Source organism: Lactuca serriola, chromosome 8, assembly GCF_051521515.1.
Source record: "Lactuca serriola cultivar US96UC23 chromosome 8, Lser_US96UC23_V15, whole genome shotgun sequence".
NCBI lineage: Eukaryota > Viridiplantae > Streptophyta > Magnoliopsida > Asterales > Asteraceae > Lactuca > Lactuca serriola.
This window is the reverse complement of record NC_136415.1, coordinates 166,575,236-166,583,719: the sequence shown is the minus strand read 5'-3', so window position 1 is coordinate 166,583,719 and position 8,484 is coordinate 166,575,236. Positions and strand designations below refer to the sequence as shown.

Genomic DNA, 8,484 nt, shown 5'->3' with positions numbered 1-8,484 from the left:
TTTACTTGCATAAAGTTCATTTATTGCAATTTAGTATCCAGTAATTAGGTTTTAGTATCTGTTTTAGTTAAGTTAAAACTTAAATTTTTTTTTTGAAATATCACTGATACTTGCCGAGTGCACTCGCACCTACTCGGCGAGTAGCAGTTCAACCAGCAATTTTTTTTTTCTTTTACAATCTTTTTGTTCTTTTTACGTTTTGTTTTTTTTATTTGATTAATTTCAGGACTCTCATGACCAGAGGAGCAAACACACCACTGGTACCTCCGTTTGAAGATCCCGAATCCGAATTGAAAAGAAACAAAGGGAAGGACGTGGAGAGTTCAAGCACACCAAAGAAATCACCATTGTCCAACTTGAAGACTGTTTTTGGGAAAAAGAAGAGCAGTAAATCAGGAGCTTCTAGCGCTTCCTTGACAATTGAGGAGCCAATCCAAGAAGATATTGGATACGAGACCGAGGAAGAAGAGGAGGCAACGTACGAACAAGAAACCGAATCGGAGGAAGAGTTAGCATTCACTATGGCTAACATTGATGAAATTCCCATGGGGGAATGGAAGAAGAGGATGCGCGACGACCATGGCCCGGGACTTGTGCAACCCGCAATTCCCGCAACTGCTACCTTCGAACTAAAAGGTCATATCCTAGCTGCGCTTAAGGAAATACCTTTCTATGGGAAAGATCATGAAGATGCCTACAAACATTTGGATGAAGTAAATGATGTTGCTGACTATTTCAACATTCCAAATGTAACCCGCGAAACTCAACTACTTCGGATGCTTCCGGTAACCTTCAAGGGTGTTGCTAAAGACTGGCTCAAATCACTTCCTCCCGGGTCAGTCACTACTTGGGCCAAAATGAAGGAAGAATTTATAGATCACTTTTGCCCACCATCCAAAATAGCCAAACTCAAGAAGGCCATTGCAAACTTTGAACAACAAGCTGGAGAATCTTTATATGAAGCATGGGAGAGGTACAAAAGTTTACTACGAAATTGCCCACACCATGATCTAAACAGCCAGCAAGAAGTTTCCATCTTTTATGATGGAGTTAATGTCACAACCCGGCAGTTGCTAGACTCACAAGGCCCACTTACAAAGAAGCCACCCCCGGTGATTAAAGAATTAATTGAAGAATTCTCTAAACACTCTAGAGAATACCACAACCCTAGGAATGATGTCACGAGGGGAGCCGCGTACGCTGCTACTGAAGATTTATCCGCGGTCATGGCCATGTTAAAAACCATGGATAGGAGAATGGACAAAATGGATCAAACTATCCATGCCATACGGGTGGGTTGTGAAAACTGCAATGGACCTCACCTCACTAGGGATTGTGATTTAGATGAGCACGGCAACAAAAAGGCACAAGTATGCTATTCGAGCGGTGACCGGTATGATGAAGACTGGCGAAAACAAAAGAAGGAGTGGCTGCCTTACGAAGAGTACAAGAAGGCCAAGGAGGAGAAGTATAGACAAAAAGGAAGAGGCTTTTACCAAAAGGAGGAGCCAGTGCAAGAGAAGAAGCCAAGCTTGGAAGATATGCTAACTAAATTTGTGGCTGCTTCCGAGAAAAGACACAGTGACCACGATGCTGCTATCCAAGAAACAAGAACAATGCTCAGGAACCAGCAAGCATCCATCCATAATATAGAAACTCAACTTGGGCAACTCGCTCAACAACTAAACCAAAGGTCACCGGGAGAGCTTCCTAGCAAAACCGAGAACAACCCACGAGGCGCGCAAGTGAATATTGTTACCACAAGAAGTGGGAAGATTATTACTCCCTTGGCCCCCATTCGAACTGAAGCGAACAAGGACTCACAGAAGGAAGAAACGGAAGTACAAGTTGAAAACCAACATTCACAATCTGAGAGCCCTACTCGCCGAGTAGGACCGATGGACTCGGCGAGTATATCTAAAAAAACTAATGATCAGCCACCCTTGAAACCATACCAGCCTCCAATGCCATACCCAGCCCGAGCCAAGAAGGAGAAGCAGGAAGAGGAATATCAGAAGTTCCTTGATCATATTAAAACTCTTCAAATAAACATTCCTTTCATTGAAGCCGTTATGCAAATGCCCAAGTATGCAAAATTCCTTAAGGAACTCCTTACTAATAGAAGAAAGATGGAAGAGGTGCAGAAAGTAGTATTGAATGAGAATTGCTCCGCCGCCATGCTAAACAAATTACCAAAGAAGAAGGGTGATCCGGGGAGCTTAACTCTACCTTGCCAATTTGGCAACTTGGCAGCAATTCATGCTTTAGCTGATTCTGGAGCGAGTGTGAACCTTATGCCGTACTCGTTCTTCAAAAAGCTGGACCTCCCGGAGCCAAGGCCAATTCGAATGGCAATTCATTTGGCAAACAAGACGGTTACTTTCCCAAGAGGCATATGTGAAGATTTATTAGTGAAAGTAGACAAATTTGTCTTCCCAGCTGACTTCATCATTCTCGACATGGAGGCGGATCCGCAAGTACCAATCATCCTTGGAAGACCCTTCCTCAACACCGCTAGCGCCATCGTAGATATGAGAGATTCAAAGCTCACATTGCGAGTTGGGGACGACTCAGTAACATTCGGGGTAGACCAAGCCATGAAGTACTCAAGGACTAGTGACGACACGGCGTTCTCAATCGACATGCTTGACGAGTTATGGGAAGAAGACATACCTGAAAATTCCAGCAAGTTTGCAGCTTTGGAAGAAGTATTTGATCCAGAAAAAGATTTATTAGAGATTGAAAGACTGTTGGAGGAAGCAGAGTATGAAGAACTAAAAAACCAAGCTGAAAGCCCTACTCGCCGAGTAGACCCGATCTACTCGCCGAGTTCACCTGAAGAAATGTCAGCAGTCGCGAATACCGCCATCAACTCGCCGAGTACCACACCTGCACTCGGCGAGTCCGCCACTATGCAGAATAAATTGGAGCTCAAAACACTGCCGGACCATCTGGAATACGCCTTCCTGGAAGAAGGAAATCAGAAGCCAGTGATTATAGCCTCAGATCTCTCCAAGACGGAAAAGGAAGAGCATGTACGGGTGTTAAAGACGAGGAAAAGAGCCATCGCATGGAGCATCTCCGACATAAAGGGAATAAGTCCATCCTACTGCTCTCACAAAATCAACTTAGAAGAAGGAGCCAGGCCGGTGGTGCAGCATCAAAGAAGATTAAACCCGAACATGCAAGAAGTCGTCAAAAAGGAGGTGGTCAAGCTTTTGGATGCAGGAATCATCTATTCCATCTCCGATAGCCCATGGGTGAGTCCGGTCCAGGTGGTGCCCAAAAAAGGAGGAATGACGGTCATTACCAACGACAAGAACGAGTTAATTCCAACGCGAACGGTAACCGGTTGGCGAGTGTGCATCGATTATCGCAAGCTAAACGATGCCACTCGCAAAGACCATTTTCCCCTTCCTTTCATAGACCAAATGTTAGAAAGACTATCGGGCCATAGCTACTATTGCTTCTTAGATGGGTTTTCCGGGTATTTCCAAATACCCATAGACCCAATGGACCAAGAAAAGACCACCTTTACATGCCCCAGTGGGACCTTCGCCTATAGACGCATGCCATTTGGACTATGCAATGCACCTGCGACATTTCAAAGGTGCATGACCGCCATATTCCATGATATGGTGGAAAAATTCATGGAGGTCTTTATGGATGACTTTTCTGTATTCGGATCTTCTTTCAATGACTGCCTCACAAATCTTGACTCGATGCTTGCTAGATGTGAGAAAACCGACTTGGTCCTAAATTGGGAAAAGTGTCATTTCATGGTCAAAGAGGGTATAGTATTGGGACATAAAGTCTCTAAAAAAGGAATTGAGGTGGATCGGGCAAAGATAGACACCATTGCTAAATTACCCCCACCAACTAATGTGAAGGGCATTAGAAGTTTTTTGGGACACGCAGGTTTTTACCGGCGTTTTATTAAAGATTTTTCCAAAATTACGAAACCTCTAACACAATTATTATTAAAAGATGCACCCTTTAATTTCACTAAAGAGTGTTTAGAGGCATTCGACCTTTTAAAAGAAAAATTAACTAATGCCCCAATCATTATAGCCCCAAATTGGAATTTACCCTTCGAAATCATGTGTGATGCTAGTGACTATGCACTAGGAGCGGTCCTTGGACAAAGGGTTGATAAGCATTTTCAACCCATTTATTATGCAAGCAAGACCTTGAATCCTGCCCAAGAGAATTATACCACTACTGAAAAAGAACTGTTAGCCGTAGTTTACGCTTTTGATAAATTTCGCCCTTATTTGGTTTTATCTAAAACCACTGTTTTTACTGACCACTTGGCTATCAAGTATTTGTTTTCCAAACAGGATGCCAAGCCAAGACTAATACGATGGGTGCTGCTTCTTCAAGAATTCGATATAGAGATACGAGATAAGAAAGGAATGGAGAACGTAGCGGCCGATCATTTATCTAGGCTCGAGAACCTGGCATTGCAAGAAGATAAGGATGGAGACGACTTTCCGGATGAATACATTATGGTGTCCGTGGGAGAGGAGCCATGGTTCGTGGATATAGCTAACTATTTAGCTACCAAGTACGTCCCGAAGGATTATAGTAGTCAGCAAAAGAAGAAATTCTTTTCGGAGATCAAATATTACTTTTGGGACGATCCATACCTCTTCCGAAGCTGCGCGGATGGAATTATACGAAGATGTGTGTTCGGAAAGGAGAGTCGAAAAATACTAGAGCACTGCCATAGCGGGCCCACGGGAGGACATCATGGACCACACTATACCGCGAAGAAGATCTTTGACATTGGGTTCTATTGGCCTACAATCTTCAAAGATGCAGCCCAATATGTCAAAGAATGCGATGCTTGCCAAAGGGTGGGAAACATTTCCTCCCGTAATGAAATGCCTCAACATAGCATTCAAGTGTGCGAGGTGTTCGACGTGTGGGGCATAGACTTCATGGGGCCATTCCCCACATCCAAAGGAAACAAGTACATCCTCGTGGCGGTGGATTATGTGTCAAAATGAGCGGAGGCACAGGTTTTACCTACAAATGACGGACGGGTAGTGGTACGGTTCTTGAAAAGACTATTCTCCCGGTTTGGTGTTCCAAAGGCCCTAATTAGTGACCGTGGCACACACTTTGCCAATGATCAATTGGACAAGGTGCTCAAGAAATATGGGGTGACCCATAAGTTCTCCACATCATACCACCCGCAAACGAGTGGGCAAACGGAAGTTACCAATCGAGCTTTGAAGCGTATCTTGGAGAAGTCGGTGGGAAGCAATCGCAAGGAATGGTCGGATAAATTGGATGACGCGCTATGGGCGTTTCGTACCGCTTTCAAAACACCTATTGGTACTACACCATATAGGTTAGTTTATGGAAAGCAATGCCATTTACCGGTTGAAATCGAGCACAAGGCATATTGGGCGCTAAAAAGATGCAACTTTGACATGGAAGAATTGAAGACCAACCGTTTAATGCAAATGAATGCCCTTGAAGAACTCCGAAATGAGGCCTATTCTAGTTCGTGGCTCTATAAAGAAAAGACCAAGAGATGGCATTACCAAAGAATCAAAAGCAAAGACATCCATGAAGGCCAAAAAGTACTACTCTTCAATTCCCGTCTAAAACTTTTCTCGGGCAAACTCAAATCAAGGTGGGATGGTCCATTTGTGGTTAAGACGGTGTTTCCTCATGGGGCTATTGAATTGATCTCAAGAGATGGCACGCCATTTAAAGTCAATGGCCATCGAGTGAAGAAATATGAAGAAGGAGTCCCCCGCAATGAAGGAATGGAGGAGCTCCTGCTGTGCGGAATTGCAAAAACATAGAAGGGGCGGAGTCCAGCTAATGACTCCATCAAAAGAAGCGCTTCTCGGGAGGCAACCCGAGTTTCACGTTTGCATTTTCTTTCCCTTTCTTTATTTTTCGTATTGTTTTTTTCATTTCTCTTCATTCATTCTACTTCTCTAAGTGCTTGAGGACAAGCTCTACTGAAAGTGTGGGGTGGAAAGGCTAAAATAAAGAAATTCACAAAGTAGCATTGGCAAAAACTTAAAATTTTTCAACCTGAGACATCTACTCGGCGAGTACATCGGATATACTCGGCGAGTAAATGTTCGTGTACAGCCAAAAATGCATGACACGCGTGTCTACTCGGCGAGTAGATCCATTATACTCGGCGAGTAGACGGTTAAAACTCAGTAAATTCAAATCTGTAAAAACTACTTTTATTCAACATTTCAACCCCCACACTCGCCGAGCATCTTCTCTCAGCCATCTCTCAAGAGTTCTTCAAGATCTAGTCAATTTCCTTTCTCTTTCTCTTAATTCAACCACCAAGGTAACATCTTTGCTCTTTAATTTTATGAAAGGTTCAATCTTTATCACATATCTCTCCATATTTGGTATATATTTTCGGATTTGGAGACTTTTCCCCAATTTTTAGGGCTTTGATTTAATCATGAATTAGATGTTATTTGGTAAAAAATTCTTCAAGATATACGGTTAGATACACAATTACCACAAAACCCTATGAACAAATTGGACTATTACACTAATTCCACAGATCCGGTTTCGATCTGTCCGAGTGTTCATCGTACTCGGCGAGTATGCTCGCGTACTCGGCGAGTTGGTCACAACCAGACTATAAATTTTCCTGTTTTAATTGCTGGGTGATATTTGTTGTTGTGTTTTTGTATGTTTATGCAGATATCATGGCAAGGAGAGGACAGTCATCACGTGGAGGAGGCCATGGTGATATGCCATGGTTAGCCTTTCAACAAATTACCTCTAAATCCTCCAAAACTCGAGCCCTAAACAGGTTGGAAGCGCTGCGACAGAAAGAAATTCACTTGCCCACTGCAGTGGATTGGGGATGGATGGGTAATGTCGGCTTGGAAGAGGAACTTACTCCATATTTGGTAAAAGATTGTAACTTGGGTTATGCCAACATCACTTGTGATGGTTGGCTGCAATTATTTAAAATACAAGAGCCAGTATATGCGGAGTTGTGCTGGGAATTCTTTGCTACTATTTCATTCCGAGGTGGGAGTGAATATTACAATCCAAACACGATCTCGTTTTCTTTGGGAGGAGAGATGCGACAATGCAGCATGGTTGAGTTCTCTTGGCGGTTGGGCATCTACGATCAAGATATGGCGATGACGGACTACTTTGAAGCCTTCTTGGAAAATACCTACAAAGAACTTCCCGAGGGGGTGGTGGCATCAACATGGTGGAGTACAATTGCTAACCGGTTCTATATACCTTCCACTGCTCAAGAAGGGCATATTCGTTCTCCAATCCATCGACTCATTCACCGATTCGTTGCAAGCACGATCAACATGCGAAAGGATGGGGATAAAGTTCCCACCCTTGATATCTTTTATATGTGGAGTATCATCACCCCCGATGTTTTTTGCAACCTCCCATATTGCATTGCTAAATTTCTTGCGGAGGGAGCAGTTAAGGAAAAAATCAACTCGAAGATGAATGGGGGTATGTTCATTACTCGGCTTGTGCGATCATTTGGAATCTTGGGATTACCGCAAGCTCAAATGCTGATGATTATCCACCCTCCTCCATTCAACACTGCACTTTATAGGAGGGCTCGGATAGTGGAAAAATTTGGTGATTCTTTTACTATTCCAAATGAGGACGAGCCGGCGGTCCCCGAGGAGCCGGGAAGGCGGGTTAGGCCGAGAAACGAGCGGGTACGAGAAGACCCACCGGTGATTCCGGTGGAGGATAACGAGGGATGGAATCAAGTGGAGTATCGACGATACTTGGATGATATAGGGCGAGGGGTTAATTACACCAATCAATCCTTCGACTATCTTTTCCAACAAATGCATATTGCCCCGCGACCGGGACCCGGCTATCCTTACATCATGAATTGGGACGAAAGGATGCAAAGAAGGGGTGGAGAAGGAGGTAGTGGAGCTGGAGGAGCAGGGATGGACGAGGAAGAATGAAGATTTTATTTTGTTTGATTATGATGTTTGTTTTAAGGACAATTGTGGACATGTAACCTTGGTTAAGTGGTTTGAATTTTAGTGTTACTTTTAGTTTTCTTTTCAGGTGTTGAAGCTAGGATGCATGCTATTTAGGAATGGTCAAGCGAGGAATGAGGGCCTTTAGGAGTGCTTATGGAGTTTTGTTCCTAGGATCGAGTCCGTACGAATCAAGAGTTTATTAAAGTGTTGCTGTTTAGAAAGTTTCTTGGAGAGTGCATTTATATTTGAATGTCAACACTAGAATAAAGAGAGCCAGCGTTTAGAAAATTTTTGGAATTATATGCTCTACTCACCGAGTGCACTAATACTACTCGGCGAGTACGTCTGCTTTTGCACGATCTGCTTGTCCGACACCTACTACTCGGCGAGTTTAATCGCCTACTCGCCGAGTATCCTGCTGCGAGAAGAATTTCTGATTTGTTCTGGATAGTTTTTCTGCGCCATTCATACATTCTTTATGAGTTACTACTGAAAA

General features: G+C 43.5%; 1 non-coding gene across 1 annotated transcript; it reads right to left on the bottom strand.

Moving 5' to 3' along the window:
- Positions 1-905: 905 nt before the first annotated feature.
- Positions 906-1,012, bottom strand: LOC145071878 (small nucleolar RNA R71). Its single transcript, XR_013690839.1, has one exon. It is a non-coding gene; the product is annotated as a small nucleolar RNA R71 (small nucleolar RNA).
- Between the last annotated feature and the right edge of the window lie 7,472 nt (positions 1,013-8,484).